At 34.1% G+C, this 18319-nt stretch overlaps 1 protein-coding gene across 4 annotated transcripts in view; it reads left to right on the top strand.

Moving 5' to 3' along the window:
* Nipbl (NIPBL cohesin loading factor) overlaps positions 1–18319 on the top strand; it is a 161503-nt gene that overhangs the window by 35833 nt on the left and 107351 nt on the right. The window lies entirely within an intron of this gene.

The following is an 18319-nucleotide window of genomic DNA, read 5'->3' as shown; positions in this document are numbered from 1 at the left end:
TCTAGGCAAGCTGAAGGACCCCACAAGGGGACAGTTTTACCTATCTGATGAATACTCTTAAAATTCTAAAAATTGAAGAGCTTTTTCTGCAGCTGTTGAAGTTGTTTCATTTTATTATTAATCATTAGAGGGATGATTGGGGGGTGAGTATGATGTGCTTGCCACAGTGCATCTGTGGAAGTTTGGGAGTTGATTCTCTCCTTCCACCTTCCATGTTGTCAGGCTTGCACAAGAATCTTTACCTGCTGAACTATTTCAGTGACCTCAGAAGTCAGTTTTCATCTATTTGATTATTTTGTATAGGGTCTGTACTCTTAATCATCAACTGGTAGGCTTGAATAAGTTTCTTAAAGGTATTATGTATCACTAAATGGTAAAAACCACTTAATACCACCAGACTAGGTTCACTTTTGTAGGCAGTCCATATATATTTTTGTACAGGCATTGCAAACCAAGTCCTGGAAAGTTTTAGCCTTACAGTGGGTAGGACAAGACCCAGTTTGATTATTTTATTGTTGATTAATTTTCATTCTGAATTAATTCCCAATAAAGGTGTTTAAGAATTGTTTACAAGTTCCAAATCAGTTGTCTGTATTATATTAATTGTCCTGTAGGTGGCATCGTTTATAATTTGCCCACTCATGTTTTGCTTTACACAAACATTTACCTTTTTTTCCATCTTTAGATCTTCTTTGTTGTTAATGATTGCTTATGTATGGTCACATCACTCTCAAGACTCATTATGACTGCTCAAGTGATGAATTAAACTAGATCAGGAAGTAGAGAACTGTTTAAGTGTTGCTAATAATTTGGGGTAACAATTATTTTTCATTTAGTTTTTTTAGTGCTCAGGAATTATGGAATTTTTAAATACTGTTTATGAGGTGCGAAGAACAAGAACATGGGTCTAGAGTAACATTTGGGTTTGTTTGTCTCCTCTTAGCTGTGTGACTTTGAGAAAATTACTTCTTTGAAAAGGCTTCCATCCTGCAGCAGTCTGCACTTTGATTAGGTCAGGGAAACCATATTGTCTTGGGTATAATAAAGTTCACAATGTCTAGCACTTAGTAGGTTTCAGTTAAGTTTTTTTCATAAATGGATATATGTTTTTGCATGAATGCCATGAAAATTATGAGTGTAAAAGAGATAATATATACAACAGAGGTGTTAGTGGCTATTCCTATCAACAGTAATAGAAAACTCTGTCTTTCTAGTACATGAATTTTTTGTATGCTCATATCCCCCACATTTTACAGAGTTGTTAAGCAATTAGTTTGCCTACTTATTGAGGCAATTCATTAATGTGTGGAGGTTAATCTCTGGCCAGCAAGAATGTAGTGAAGATTAGCATTTATATAATATAATTAACAGGATATCTGTTGTATAGAAACACTCAACAGATGCTGCTTATTAATTGTAATGATATTAATAATAATTTAAAACAGTTTTTCCTTCCATATCACATATATCTCACAACTGTTAATATTTATTCACAGTCTTTCTCTTATATTGATTTTATGTACATTGCCTAATCTTTAAAAAATATGTGTGCTCAATACTATGTCCTCACTTTATATTGGAAGACACCATCAAATAAACTAATAGTTTTGCATTGTTTGGCTATCAGTGACTGGATTATAATCTTAAAGCCTGTGTTCTTGCTTTTTTACATTGTTTGAATAATTACTTCTTCAGACTGAATTAAGAGAAAGTATACCCATCTGTTGTATCCTTGTTTGTTTTTTTTTTTCTTATTCCAGTTACATTTTTTTTTTCTTCTGTCCAAATAGATCATCAAGAACGCAGTATTTCATGTCCCACATTTCTGTATCACAGATATATTTTAATATCCTGGTTTTTTTTTTCCTACCCTTACCAATTTGTTAGTGACTCAGTTCCTTCCCCATGCCCCAGCCCCACAACAAATATGAAAAACAGTAACAGCTCTATTTCCTGACTTACTTTTTAAACTCACTTCCTAAAACTCTTAGCATTTAACATTTGTTAAATGTATCTTTGAAAACTATGTGCTGTCGATGGCTGTTGCTATGTAACAAACAAACCCCAGAACTTTGGCTTAAAATAGTAACCATTTTTGTATGTGTAACAATTCTGTTGATTAGGAATCTAGTTGGTGCTTAGCTTTGGTCCTATCCATTTGAAGGTATTGGCTGGCTGAGTGAGTAGGTCCGAGCTAATTTCAGACAGATTAATTTGACCTTGATGGAGATAACCAGAAGTCTGGGTATATCAGGTGCAACATCTGTGTACAGAATCACATCTGTGTACATGGCAATTGGGACATCATCTAACATTTCTGATGTCCCAACCTTTAGAATCCCAGAGAATGTCTTCAGAGTGTGTGTGTGTGTGTGTGTGTGTGTGTGTGTGTGTGTGTGTGTGTGTGTGTGTGTCTTGTAAATCACACAGGTTAACCCAGATTCAAAGAGGGAAATTAGACTACTTCAATGAGAACTAGCAAAAAATGTGTAGCTGTATTTAATCTGCCACCATGAATCATACCAATTTTAGATTGTATATATCCAAGTGAAAACTAAATTGGTTATAGAGTGCAAATGGTTTCATGTTTTTCTCTGCCACTGACAAATTTAAAAGTTTAAAACTTAATTGTTAGAATCAGAACAGCTATAACTGGAGCTCAACCAAAGCATTTATTGGCTTGATTTGAAATAAGTTGATTTTGTTATCATTAAAACTATGAATACTTTTTCTTTTAAATATGTAAAGTCTCCCTGTAATACCTGCTTCTTAGTTAATAGTGTAACACTGTATACTTCCATTTCATATTCTGAGCTTACTGTTTTGTAAATATGGGGTCCTGGGAAGATGCCTCAGTGGTTAAGAGCATGTAGCACTCTTCCAGAAGACCTGAGTTGAGATCCTAGTACCCATGTTGGGTAGATTAAAACTGACCACCTTTAACTCAAGCTCTGATGACAGTGCTCCCTTCTGACCTTCCTGGGCACCTACACTTTCACAGTGCAACTTTAAAAAAAAAATTAAAAAATCACTTTAAAATAAACCAAAAGAATTTGTAGAGGTGAGATTCAAGGGAAGACAAGAACTCACTTCTCACTCATCAAGTTATATAACTTTTGTATATTACAAATATTTTTATGAACAAGATAAGGATTTGCTTTTTATGGAGGGAAAAAATACCAAGGTATAGTTTTTGCTTAAAAATGTGTCAAAATTTATATTCAAGCTTGTAGATACTAAAGAGTATGCCCTTTTTTCTTAATGAAAATGGAAGTACTTGCGAGGTTTTTGAACAGAGAAAATCAACAATATATTTTAATAAAATTGTTGGCTGCTGTGTAAAAGTACCTAGGAATATCAATGATAGAAAAGACCAGCTGAGGAGCTGCATTAGATACAATCAGAATGCAGTACTTCCATGAAAAGACCAAGGGAGGGAAGGTAGTGGCTAAGAAAAAGTCAAATTCTATGTAGATTTGAAAATAGGGGCTTCTTGTTTTATAACTGTTTTTATTTTTGCCCGTTTTGTGAGACTTCATCATTACAGTGGGTACTTGAATTTGCAACCTTTTCTTACTGTTAGTGTATGTATATATGAATATGTGAATATACACCTCAAACATTATAAACTTTAAATGTAGATAACTCAAGAAAAATAGTTCTTGATAAGATAATCCTGCTAAGTGTGTTTGTGTGTTCCATATATGTGTAAATGTTCATGTGCATATGTATGTAGAGACCAGAGGTTAGTATTGGGTATCTTCTTCTATCTCTCTCTATCTTATTTTATAAGACAGGGTCTCTGGAGCTCATCAGTTCAGCAAGGTGAGCTGGCCAGTGAGTTCCAGGGGGTCCTCTTGTTTCTGCCTCATTCTGGTTAGGATTACAGGATTGTGTCACCACCACACATGCTTTTTTCTATGTCTTATGTGGGTGCTAGGGATCTGAACTTAGGTCTGCATGCTTGCACAGCAGGTACTTTGCAGAGTGAGCTGTCTGCCTAGTACTCTCTTTTGGTGGGAAATTAGAAAATGGCTTTCTCAAAAGCCACTTTGTTTTGTAGAATGTGTGGAAAGAACTTTGATGGTTAGCAGTTAAGTGTGGCATTTCTTTACCATTTAAAAGTAACTGGCATTACTGTAGTAGGCACTGAATATATTAAAATAAGTGATAATACGTTTATCATTAAGTTGTATATAATCTAATGTGAAGCCCAGACTTTTATAATTACATATCTTATAAACAGAGGAAGCATGAAATTGCCTACATACTGGGATTTCTGAAGACTTAACAGTGGTTTTAATGCTACAAGAGCAAGAGAACTGATTGATTTAGAGACTACTGTTGGGATTAAAGTTGCCTATGAAAATCTGTATGGAGATGTGTAGTAGGTAACTACATATATGGCAATAGTCCAAGTAAAAATTATCTGAAATGGCTAACACTATTTTGTTAGCAATGCTGTTTCCTGTTGCACAGGCAGAAATTATATTGTTCTGGCAAGTGCTTAAGCCTTCTAGGGAGAGGCAGTCGGAAAATGGTTTTGGCTTGAAAATCTTTCTCAGTGACTGCTTACTTTCCTTTCCTCCCTTTCATGAGGTGTGATTGGCATTATAGTTTTCTGTGTCTGCAACTACATGGAGTTTTCTGGGTGAGATTATTGTTGCTTCAAATGTTATTGCAGTCACTAAGTCATTTGCAGTTTGTCTTCCTTTATGTGCTAGTGTTAACCAACCCCTAGTTTTTTTTTTTCTATTCCACATTTTAAAATTTATCAGAAAGGTGAACTTTTGAAATTTCTTCAAAAGTAAAAATAGACTTCCTTCTGTTTAACTTCATTCAGTTTATCACATTTTTAGAAGGTTTTTAAAATTTTATATGTATGCCTGAATGTATGTATATGTACCACTTTCGTGCCAGTCAGAAGAGAAGGTGGGAATCCCTATAACAGAGGTTACTGTCTGACAACTGAACTGGGTCCCCTGCAAGAGCAGCAAGGGCTCTTAACTGTCGAGCCCTCTCTAGCTTCTCACATTTTTTTTTTTTAAAACTAAGTTTCATGGGGCCAGCAAGACAATGTCTTAGCTGATGAAAAGCACTTGTTGCATAAAGCTAGCATCCCCCTTGGGATGATTCTCTTTCTTACTTATATTTACACACACACACACACACACACACACACACACACACACACACACACTCAAATATTGATTAGCAAAAATACATTTTTAAAATATAGGCTTATTTTCCTAAATTGTGAAAAAGATGATTGAACACATGTATTCTCTAAAGGAACAGTACCATTCCAATTGGGTAAAAATTGGCGGGAGGAGAGCAGAATCTTAAACAATTGTAAAATATTAGCTTAAGGAGTGTGTAGATCCCAAGCCTGTAGAAACACCAGTATAGAATGAATACTACATGTCTGTGTGTTGTAAGAGAACACACACAAGATTTTAACATCTGGAAGGACTTGGAGAGCCAAAGCTAAACTCAGGAAGCAGGATTTTACTTTACATTGCAGTGTACTTCATATTAGTTAATAGATAAATCCAAACCCAGATTAATCCAAGCTAGATAAACTTAGAATGAAGCTTACTATAAATTTGTTGACTTCTAATGATCATAGAATGCAAACTGATTACTACTTCCCCGATTTTATACCAGTCAATAACTGTATCGTGTGTTTTTATTTTACTCATGAAGAAAAGGTATCCCTTTCTGCAAAGTATCATAATCTACTTGCTCTCATATTAAAAAAGCATATTCTTCCTGAGATCAGTGGCCCATACCTTCAAGCTGTCATTCAGAAGGTAATGTGAGATCTCTGGGAGTTTGAAGCCAGTCTGGTCTCCAGGGAAACATAAGTGAGACCTTGTCTCAAAAAAAAAAAAAAAAGAGAGAGAGAGAGAGAGAGAGAACATTTTATTTTCTTTCTTCAGCCTAAGTTTGTTTTTCCCAATACAAACTTTTGTTAGAAAACCACTATATCTGAAACTGATTAAACATTTTAAAGATTATTTCTGATTTAAACAGCTTAGAAAGTACAAGATAGTAAGAAATACAGAACCCATATGTATTTATGTATGCACACATATATTTATATGTGTACGTATGTAAATGGAATTAGAAATAAGAGTTAAAGCTTTTAAGTGAGAGAAAATTCAATTCTGAAATAATAATAATAGTTACAGTAGTGGTTTCCAAACTGATATATGTACTGGAGAAGATGCAATCGTGGGGCTGTGGAAAGATAAGTTAGCTCGTCATGGACAAGAAATTAGAACTCTCAGCTATTTTTTTTAAATTTATTACTCTTTTGCCTGCATATATGTGCACCACATGGTGCCTGGTGCTTGTGGAGGCTACAAGAGGGCACCGGATTCCCTGGGCCTAAGTTACAGATGAGTCTGAGTCACCATTTAGGCTCTAGGAATTGAACCCTGATCATCTCTTAATCCTGAACGATCTCAGACATCATCACCACTGCTTAATCTTGTCTTTGAAAATACCTTCTTTTGCAATTTGCAGTAATATAACATATCTTCTACTTAGCTACTTGTCTTTCTAGAAAATTTTCTATACATTTTACATAAAGAAAGACAATATAGACATAAATTGTTTTGGAGACTACTTTAAAGAAGTGTACAAAAACATTATTGGCCTTGAGGGAGGAAGGGAGGGTGTGTGTATGTCTCTCTCTCTCTCTCTCTCTCTGTGTGTGTGTGTGTGTGTGTGTGTGTGTGTGTGTGTGTGTGTGTGTGTGTGTGTGTGTGAATTCTAGCACAGTTATTTAGAAATTTTGTGTCCACAGCAAGTTAATATTTTGATTCTTGGTATCTTCAGTTATTATTAAGTGGTTCCTACTTCTAAACTTTCTTCTCCATTTACAGAACATGAAAGGAAACAACATTCTGAGATTAAAGCAGATTTTTGTTTTGTTGTATTTTAGGCATAAAAAATGTAATCATCTGTTCATCCATTGTTTGAGTGTTTTCCCTGGGACTCTTTTCTGTAAACCTGTATGCATTTGGTTTTTCTTAGAATTGTATTCATTTTTCAGGAAGAGAAGAAAAACCAGGAGATAGGGAAACTTAGCATTTACCCTTGAAAGTGTGATTCGAACCTGTAAAGCAAAGGGCTGGACTGGATGGTTTGTAAGAGGACCTTTCACTCATGGTATACTACTAGTGTATACTGTTCAAAAGTGGGGAGTTAGTTATGAGTTTAATGTTTTTGTGCCTTAAACTTGTAATAAATTTTGTGTATTTTCCCTTTGATTAAAAAAATTCCTGTAATTTTATATGTTGTAATACTAAGGTGAGTGGAATAATATATTGAAGATTTATTTATCACAGGTGACTGAGGTTGCTAAATTAGCATTACTTTCATATTCTTCAGAAATTTTAGTCAGGTACAAATTAGAACTGAGTGGTCCAAATCTCAGCATTTGTTTTTAGTTAGACTATGATTAAATAAAATAAAAATAAATTTATATTCCACAATTTTCTTTGTAAGAAAAACCATTTTAAGAAAAAAAAGAGAGATATATGTATGTATTATCTGTGCATGCATGTGTGGGGACAGCTTGAGGGAGTCCGCTCTTTCCTTCTAATTTGTGGGTCCCAAGGACGAAACTCTAGTGGGGCTTGGTGTCAAGTGCAAGTGTTTATACCGAAGTATCTCACCCATCAAGGAAAGATACTTAAAACTAAGAGGGGTATTATCTAGATAAAAGGGGTTTCTCTTCTGCAATTTTATAGATGTGTAATTTACGTAATAGAAAGTTCATGTATTGTAAATCCATAATTACATGGTTTCCAGTCTTAGAATTTTACATCATTCCATGAATTTTTCCTCAAAATTCAGAGTTGTTCTCAACTGAAGTGCTTAGGTCCAGACTCTGTGTTTCTAGAAATCTTTCTAGAATTTTCACTAGTCATAATCATGCTGTATATATTTGTCTTTTCATATGGCTTTCACAGGTGTGAATGAATTTCATTCACAGTGTAGCATGTATTATGATTTGGCTTTGTTTTTTCTCTGCATCCTATTTAATTGTATTGATTTATCTGTGTTTTGTTTCTTCATATACAAATTGAACAAATATCTCATGTATTGTTTTTTAAGTGCATTATATTTAAAATCTTTACATTTTGTTTCAAATTTTTAATTAAGATTTTTTCAGTTACTATGCTAGCTAGAATCTATAGTAAAAATATCCAATAAAGTGGTTTTTAAAAATCTTGTTTATTCTAATGTTTGAAAGATAGATGTAAACTTTTCTAATATACTTTTAATTAAATTGCAGAAGGTCCTTTATATTCCCAGTTACAGTATTTTAAAAATTAATCGGTATTATATCTTGTCAAGTTTTCCTGTGTCTTTTGGAATGTTCATATTACTTTATTTCTTTATGAATATTATGTTTAACATTAATTAAACTATTGACTTTGTATCCTCGGGATAAACCCTGACTTAGTAATCCGGTGGCATTATTTATATATGTTGCTGAATTTGGTTTGCTGATATCTATGTCTAAAGTTATGTCTGATTTCATGAGGCCTGTTAGCTTGTAGTTTTGTTAGGTTTTTTGCCTTGCTTTGCTGTGCCAATACTGGCTTCATGAAAGTTACTATTGCTTTATATTTTCAGAAAGATATTTAAAAATTACTGTTGTGTATTTATGTTATTACCTTTGTTAGTGAAACCAATTAATTATTCCTGGGCTTCCGTGGTGTGAATGAGCATTTCCATTTTCTTATTTGTTATATACAGATCTAGTTAGATTTTTTTTCTTGTCAAGTCAGATTTTGTCATTTGTCATTCTAAGAAGTCTTTATAAGTTATGTAATTTGTTAACGTTGTTCATGGTATTCTCTTTTAATTTCAAAAGGTCAGTAGTCTTCTTCCTTCCTGCTTTTGGTAATTTCACTCCACCTTTTAATTTTCTTGGCCATTCTGTCAAAGGAATTGTCAGGTTTTAGGGATTGCTTTTAAATCACCAATTTTTAAATTCACTATTGTTTCTGTTCAGTTTTCCACTTACTTTAATTTATCTCTTTTCTTCTCTGCTTTAGACTTAATTTTCTCTTTTACTAGTTTCTTAAAGTTTGGAAGCTTGATATAATGATTTGTGACTCTAATAAAGATTCATGGCTGAGAATATAGTTCGGTGGTAGAGTGATTGCCTAACATGTGCTAGGTCATGAGCTGGATCTCCAACACAAAAAAGAAAAAACAATAAACAAAAGCCAGATTAACTGTCCTTAATCTGAAATGTTACAAAATCTGAAACTTAATTATGTTGCATTTTTGATTTTTCAATTTGGGATGTGCAAATTTACCAAAATCTAAAAATCTGAAAGTCTGGTATTGAACATTTCATTATAAGAGACAAATAATCTCTTTAGGCTTCTAAAGCTATAAATTTCCATATGAACATTGCTCAACATCTCATGAAGTTTGTATTGTTTTTACTCAGTTCAGTTCAAAATACTTAATATCTGTTGGAATTTCTTCTTTGACTGATGGGTTTTCCTAGATTTCTTTTTTTCTTTCTGTTTTTCTTTTTCTTTTTGGTGGATTTTGAGTTCTTTTTGTTGTTGTTGTCACACTTTTTAAAATGTCTCTGTTTAAATGTATTGAGATTTAGTTTGTGGCTTATCATGTGGACAGTTTTATTGTATGTTCCTGTAGCATTAGATGGAATGTATATTCTGAAATGTTCATAAATTTAAGTTACATCAAGTGGGTTGATAGTGTTTTTGTAGTCATTTATAACTGTGCTGATTGTATTTCATTCTTTTTCATCGTTTAGATTTATCTAACGTTTTAGGCGTTTTATTTTTTAATCTAATTAGGAATGTTACAGTTTCCTAATGCGTTGACTCTTTTATTATAACAAAATACCTTTTGTCTTTATGTTAAAAACCATTTGGTATGCTGTTAATATAGCCACTCCAGCTTTCATATTGTTACTATATGTATGGAATAACTTTTATTCTTTTACTTTAACTTATTTATGTCTTTGAATATAAAATGTGTCTTTTGTAGAGTATATGCATGTCTTTCATCTAATATGTGGCAGTGTTTCTGCTCTATGAATATTATGTTTAGTGTTCCTATTAGTATGATTTTTTGATACTTTATGGTTTTATTAGCTCCTTCCATTTTTTTTCTTCTTCACTGCCATCTTTTATGTTAAATATTATTTTAGGGTACCAAAAGTTCCTATGTAGATTTGTTTTTAAAAACTGCTTTGAGTTTATTTAGAGGTTCCTATCCTAATTTATCAAAGCTATTTTATACTTGAATTTATTGGGGGAAATGGTTCCTTTAATGAAAGTTTAAGTAGATTATCTAGAATGAAAGCTGTTTTTCTTTTTCAAAGGTATTTTCTCTAAACAATCACAAAGATCTCATTTATACCATAGTAATTCTAGCTTTTTTTTTTTTTTTTTTTTTTTTTTTTTGTATCTCTGAATCCATGATGTTTTGTCTTAATAGTGAGCTATCCATGTTGGCATCTAGTGAAGCTTATTCCACTTAAGTGTAGTATCAGAACCTTCACTTACTTACTTATAAATCCCCACTTTAATCATTGTACCAGAATAACAATGAAGTTTTCCTTACGTAGTTCATAAATGTGTTGCTTTTCTTATAGTCCTGTATAGACCAGGTTGACCTTGACCCCATCATCCTCTTACCTTAGCCCTCCCCAAGTGTTGGGATTACAGATGTATAACGCTACACTCGAATATGTATATGCAAATTTTATTTTTAAATCACTATTAGGCAAGTTGGACTATAAAACTCTGATTAACTTTGGTCAAACAGATTGGTAGATATTGTAATATTTAATTTATTATGTGTGAAAAGTATTTTTAAAAACTTATTTATTCATCATGGTCTGCTGATTTGGATAATATAGTAATGTCCAGATAGTTCATTATTGTTCAGTCCAAACTATTCCAACACTAGGCATTCTTCTGGCATTTACAAAGGTGCAAAACACTGTCATATTTGAGAAAGTTTTTTTTTTTTTGTATTAGTATAAAATGTAATCTTAGATTAAAACACCATGAACTTAGGCTATTAGCTGGCTGGGGCAGATGAACCATGAATTTCAATATTACACTTACTTTCTCTGAGTTATTCTGACAGAATTGTACACCATCCCTTGAATTATTTTAAAGCAGGTACAAACCAGGTGTGATGGTTGTTGCCTTTGATTTCAGTATTTGGGAGGCAGAAGCCAGAGGACTGCTGCAAGGTGGAAGCCAGGCTATGCTTTATAGTGAGTTTGCTGCCAGCCTGGGCTAGAGTGAGACTGTCTCAAAAGACCAGCAACAATTAAAATAGTAGTAATAATACAAAGTGGGTTTATCTGAGGAGAAGTTATGTGTGTGTTTATTAAGAATTCTTCTATTTTGATACTGAGGAGTTTTTTTATGGTAAATTTTAGAAAGTTTTAAGCTAATATTAAATAGCAAACTCTTAAGGATCTAAGATCTTTTGGTGGTGATTACAGTTAAGTCTTCTCTTTTATCAGACTAGTGTATGGCAGGGCACAGTTAGGAGGTATACCTGTATTATAAGCTCATTGGATTATTTCATCTTTCACAATGAAATTAAAGTAAGTCTTGTCAGACAGCGGTGGCACACACCTTTAATCCCAGAATCTTGGGAGGCAGAGGCTGGTGGATCTCTGTGAGTTCAAGGCCAGCCTGGTGTCTCTAGTGCTTTAATTTTTTAAGCAAGATATGTGAGTTACTGAAATTACTAGTATAATTTGTGAACTTGGAGTCTTTACAGATATTGTAATATTTAATTTATTATGTATAAAAAGTATTTTTTTAAACTTATTTATCCATCATTGTCTGCTGATTTGGATAATATAGTAATGGTGTAATTTTGTTTTTGTTTTTGTTTTTTTTTCTCCTCTTCTGGGATTTTGATTTTGAGATAAAGATTTAGTGTTAGGCTAGAGATAATGCTAGAGCACTTGCCTAACATTCATGAGTACCCTGATTATTTAACAACAAAAAATGGGCTGAAGAGATGGCTCAGTGGTTAAGAACACTAGCTGGTCTTCAGAGGTCCTGAGTTCAATTCCCAGCAACCACATGATGGCTTACAACCATCTATAATGAGATATGGTGCTCTCTTCTGGCCTACAGGTATACAAGCAGACAGAGCACTGTATACATAATAAATAAGTAAATGAATCTTCAAAAAAAAAAAAAAACCCAAAAACTTTTGTCTTGACCCTCCTTCCTCCTACTGCTGTACATGTTCTCAGCTGTGCATTACAGTTGTCTGAATTTACTTAGTCTTTCTTAAACATAGTCTTAACAGTTTTCTGTCTTATAGCCTGTCATTTTCAAAATAAGTATTTTTGTAGCCACTTAGAACTAATTCTATTTTGTCGATTCTAGCCATCAGGTTTCAGTTATGTGTTTACTCTCAAAGACTCCTCTTCACCTGGCTTCTAAGACACAATGTTATGTTAGAATTGTTATATCAATAACACGTCGGACACAAAGCTAACTAGCTTCTAGTTTTTCTTTTCACTTATTTGTCCTTAGAATATATCCTAGCAGAATGTCTTCCCAGGACTGCCATAACAATTCTTACAAATCTGGTGATTAAAAACAGCAGAAATGTGTCTTCTCAGTTTTAAGGGCCAGAGGCCCAAAACCAAATTGGCAGTAGGTCTATTTTCCCTCCAAAGGCTCTGGGAAAGAAACTCCGTGCTTCTTCTAGCTTCTGGTGGCTCCTGGCATTTCTTGTCTTGAGGCTGTGTAACTCCAAACTTACTCTGTGTACCTTGCCTCCTTTGTGTGTCTGTATATGTACCTCTAGATGTAGGTTCTAGCTTTTACCCAAAATGATCTCAGCTAGGTATCTACCCTTCCTTATAATAAATTCACATTTATATATTCCCGATAGAGTTGCTTAGGAGGTGTCTTAATTAAGGTTTCTACTGCAGTGAAGAGACACCATGACTGTGGCAACTCTTATAAAGGAAAACATTTAATTAGGGTGACTCACTTGAGGTTTGGAGGTTTAGTCCATTATCATGGCAGGAAACAAGGCAGCATGCAGGCAGATACAGTGCTGGTGAAGGAGCTGAGAGTTCTTACATCTTGACCCACAGGAAGCAGGAAGCAGTCTAAGACACTGGACATGGTTTGAGCATATATGAAACCTCAAAGCCCACCCTCACAGTGACACATTTCCTCCCTCAAGGCCATACTTAATACAACAAAGCAACACCTTCTAATAGTGCCACTCCCTTTTAGGGCCATTTTCTTTCAAATTACCATAGAAGAAAAGAAGTCTACATTTCAAATCACTGAACCCAGAACATTTACAGTCAGAGTATTACTACTTTCAAAGTTCCTTGTAACACTTTTTTCTTTGTGTTAGTAATGACAATACATCATTTCTAACTATTTGTGGTTGGTTATAGGATTTGCTTTTTCTTTATTAATTACATAGTTGTAGAAGTCAGTTTTATTAAGAGTCTCATTAGCCTCTTTTTCCTAGGTTACTTATGGATATCTATCTTTTTAGTTTCAAGTTTCTTTTTTTTAAGCAAACAATTGTTTGTTTGATCAAACCTACCTACATTCTTAATTTACCTTCATTAGAGAAAAAGAGCACATTGTGTTTACCTTAATATGTTGCTTTTTTGCATAATATATCCACATTTGTTAGAGGTCTTTTCAGGTAGGGGGGTGTGTGTGTAAGAGAGAAATACTTTTTGTAATACTGCAGAGTGCCTCTTTCAGCTTCTTATGCTGTTTACATGAGTTGGGTATGATACCATACACCTGTAATCCCAACATTCTAGAGACTGAAGCATGAGGGCCACAAGTTCAAGTTAGCCTTGGCTACATATAGTAAGACTATCTTAAAAAAAAAATTAAAAAAACAAAAACCCAAGGCGAGAGAGGGGTAGAGAGAATGAAAATATGATGTGCCTGGTTGTGCTTGAACACACACACTCTGTCTGGTCCTCCGTTAACAATGATACAGACATTATCTGCTGTGCCTAGCTTACATGTGTAATTTTGTTAAATATTGCTACATTCAGTTCCATTTTGCTTTCTGACCAGTAGTGAGAGTACCTGTTTACCAGTCTCAACAAGAGCTGTTTTGTCACTTATATGGTGGGCAAGATTTAAAAACCTTGCTGTCTCAGTGTAGTTTTAGTTTGTGTGTCTGATAAACGTGAGATTGTATGTTTTATTGTAAAAGCAGTTTCAGTTGCTTTTCTTTTTAATCTGAGTGATAAACTGATTTTAGTGTTGAGTTCTAGGTGTTGATAGTTTTACATTGAGTAGTTTAAATTTATTTGTTTTACACATTTAAAATGAGGATGGACTTGTTGAGCTGTTATAAACAGTAAATGGGAGAAATCATATAACTATCAAGGTACATGGTTCACAGTAGATATTCTTTCTCCTCATGTATATCTCAGTATATAAGGCTCTGTGTTGTTTATAGTTAGGCAGCCTGGTCAATTTGTTCATATATATTATTTCTTTCTACAATGGTCAATTTGAAGGGTATTAAACAATAGAGACATTTTTGAAATACATACAACATTTATCTATAGTTAGTAGCACTGGTCTTATGATTTGGGATCACAATCCACTCATCTTTTTTGCCTACAATATCAGTCTTATTCTGTCTTGTCTGAGGCATCTGTATAGAGGTAAAATGTTTGGGGAATTAGCCTTTTCCCCCTTTCTATTTTGCTTTTTTGTTTTGCTATGGTCTTATGTAGGTAAGGCTGACTTCACACTCATTGTATAGCCACAGATGGTCTTGAACTCTTGATTATCCTGCCTCTGCTTCCAAGTTCTCAGCTGGTAGGCTTATAGGTGTGTGCTGGTCAGGATAAAGTTCATAAAATTATGTCAGAGGCTAGAAACAGTGCTAAGGACCCAGGTTCAGTTCTCAGCACCTACAAGATGGCTCATTTGTAACTAGTTCCAGGGGATCTGATAACGCTTTTAGCCTTAGCACATATATATTATACACATAAACTCACAAGTACATATACATGCACATAGAAATAAACTAAGCAATGCCATTTAATGTGATTGATTAACCATATATACTTTTGCCCTAAAGAGTACCAAATGTTTTTAAATGTTACCCATCTAAATTTTCCAGGAACACAATTTTAAGAAAATGTGTCTAGAGCACTGATTGTATGGTGTTCTGCCCATTCCTCTGAATACTTAACATTTTAATCTTAGATAAATCATGTCATTAGATGTGTTATGTATGTGCTTTATATCATTTGGTCTTCTTATAGTTTCGCATATGTTTTAAGATAGGAATTTCTTTGTTTTTCTAAGAGAAAGAATAGGACAATTCTTCCAAAGCAGATCATTGGTTGGAGGGTTTTAAGGATGCTATCAAGGCCTTCCCTGTATGAGATTCATCTAGTCCTAGTTATTTTTTTTTAATACTACAGACTTTTTAATTGGTTTAATTTTATTTTTATGTGTATTGGATATGAATGAAGTGGGATATGATGTTTATGTGTGTGTTTTGTCTGCTTGTATGTCTGTGCACTTCATACATGCAGTGCCCACAGAGGCTAAAAGAGGTGGTGAGAACATCTGGAACTGGGTTTTGAGCGACCATGTAGGTGCTAAGAACTGAACCCTGTCCTCTCTAAGAGCAACTGGTGCACTTAACTAAGCTATCTCTCCATCCTCACTCAATTCTCAGTTCTTTATGAGAACTTAGTAGGGAAACACCTCTCCTATAGCATCTTTAAAAAAAAAAGTATATTTTTGAACAATTGCTGGTATATATTATACATAATGTATATTATATATAATTTTATGAATGGGAAAATTTTGTCTTGCTAAGTTGTAAACTTAATTTTTATTTGAGCATTAATATTTGGTCTTTGTAGAAAAATAAAATGTGCTTTTTTGTGTACCATTTTTATTTTTTTTTATTCAGATGCATCTTTTGCCCTGAATTTGTCACTCATTTATTTTTATCATATATATTCTAGAATCAAGTGGGATATGATGTTTATGTGTATGGTATTATGTTTGTGTGCGTTATTGTGATCTCATTTGCCCGAGCCAGCCCTTTAAAGTTGTCTGAGATATTTGTTCACCACATCCAACTGCCACCAAGTTTGAGATAGATACACACACACACACACACACACACACACACAGTTCTTCCTTGGCTTGTCTTTACAGGCATCACTACTTTGTTAGTATATTTATTATGTACTCTTCCTACCTATAGTTTGTTACTTTCTACATCTTTCATAACGAGGCCATAGACTGTGTTCTAATACCAGGTCTATTTAACCTATGTATATAGTTTTGTCTATTTGACTCTTAAGCCTGCTGTGCAGTTTTGTATCTGTTTGCCTTTCCACTTTTCCTGCATTTCTGTCAAGCCCTCAAATACCATTACAAATGAAATTTCTCCAGAATTTTTTCCTTATCCACTCCGGATAGTTATTAGTAAAGTCCATGCATCAACAGCATTGGTATCATTTGAAGAAATTATTGTAATGTATATTTTTCAGTGATACATGAGACATGGTGAGTAAAAAACTTTGATGCTACAGCTCAGCAGTCTGTGGAACCCAGTGATTTTTCAGACTTTAGCATATATCATAATCACATGAAGACTTACTTAAGTACTGGTTCTCATTCCTGAAAGCTTTTGGCTCAGTGGATAAAATGAATTGCATGAATAGCTCCAGGTTTTTGCTCCTCTCTGAAATCAACAAGCCCTTTGGCATATGACTGTTCAGGTACATTTCTTCTACTCCCACAAAAAGAGGAACAATTTCCCTGTCCTTTGACTTGCAATTTGGCCACAGGTCTTGCTTTTACCCCTGAAGTAAGTGGACAAGATATAACCAAATGCTTATAAAACATTTGCAATATTGGGCTTGTTCATATGTGCCTCTGCCGCTTCTAGGAGGCTGAAATATCTATCCAGGCTAAAAACTGTGGGTCCAAACTGATACATACAAACTATTTGGAGAAATGGAGTTTGACGTCTCCAATTCACTTTCAAGGGGTTCAGTAGATACGTATGCATGTATATGCTTCTGGATACACATAGAAAAAGAGAAAAGAGATTATGGATATTAAAATGATGAGGCAATATGTAAATAGTTGGCAATTCTTAAAGCTTGTGGTAGTTTCTCACATATTTGAATTCATATTAAAAATTATCTCCTCACCCATAAATAAGTTAAAACATTTTTAAACTGGAAAAGTTCTGCCTGTTATACAACAAAATTCTAAATTTGCTAATGTAAACTTTTTATCTTTTTCAGTATAAAAAGCTTATAGAAACAATCCCCAGTTTTTGATAATACAATTTATGAGATTTAACTTATGGTGGTGTAAAAGCAATATGCATTTAGCATATTTTAATTTCTGAATTTTGATCTCTTATAATAATCTATGCTAAGCAGCATCAGTGAGCCTCAGCTTCCAGTCAACAATGACATCCCGAGGTTAAACAACAGATACTCAATTGCCAAGCTACCAGGCTCAATAGATTAAGTATATTAATGTATTTTGAAACTGTGACAATTTCAATTTTAGAGCTTGCTTAGATTTAGTCAGCCATGTATATATGTATGCACTATTTTGGGTTGGGGTATTTTGTATAGTGTGTGTGTACATGTACATATAACTACTTGACATAGGGCTTATTAAAAGAACTATGCCTACTAAAGGCAGTGGTGGGCATGGGAGGGAGAGAGAGGGAACTGGATCAATATGTAAAATAAGAAATAATAATAAATATATATAAAAAATAAAGGTACACCTTTAATCCCAGCACTTGGGAGGCAGAGGCAGGCAGATCTCTATGAGTTTGTGGCCAGCCTGGTCTACAGAGTGATTTCTAGGACAGGCTTCAAAGCTACAGAGAAACACTGTCTCAAAAAGAGAAAGGAAGGAAGGGAGAAACTACACCCTTGTGCTCTGTAGCAAGCTTTTTTGTTGGATTATCTTTGGCACACCAGCCCATAAGTAATGACCTGGAAACTTGTTAGTTATGAAAGCTTGGCCTTAGCTTAGACTTTTCTCCAACTAGCTCTCAACTTAATTAACTCATAATGTCTTATTCTGCATTCTTCCATGTGGCTCTGTTGCGGCTTCTTAGTACAATACCTTTGACTTGCTCCAAGTCTGTAGGCAAAATCAAGCACCTAGATTCCTCCGCAAAATCAAGCACCTAGATTCCTCCTCCCAGTCTGTCTCTGTGTCTGTCTGTCTGTCTTTCTTTCTTT

Source organism: Phodopus roborovskii, unplaced genomic scaffold (genome assembly GCF_943737965.1).
Source record: "Phodopus roborovskii unplaced genomic scaffold, PHOROB, whole genome shotgun sequence".
In the NCBI taxonomy this organism is placed as follows: Eukaryota; Metazoa; Chordata; class Mammalia; order Rodentia; family Cricetidae; genus Phodopus; species Phodopus roborovskii.
The sequence above is the reverse complement of the archived record's forward strand: the minus strand, read 5'-3'. Positions and strand labels throughout refer to the sequence as shown.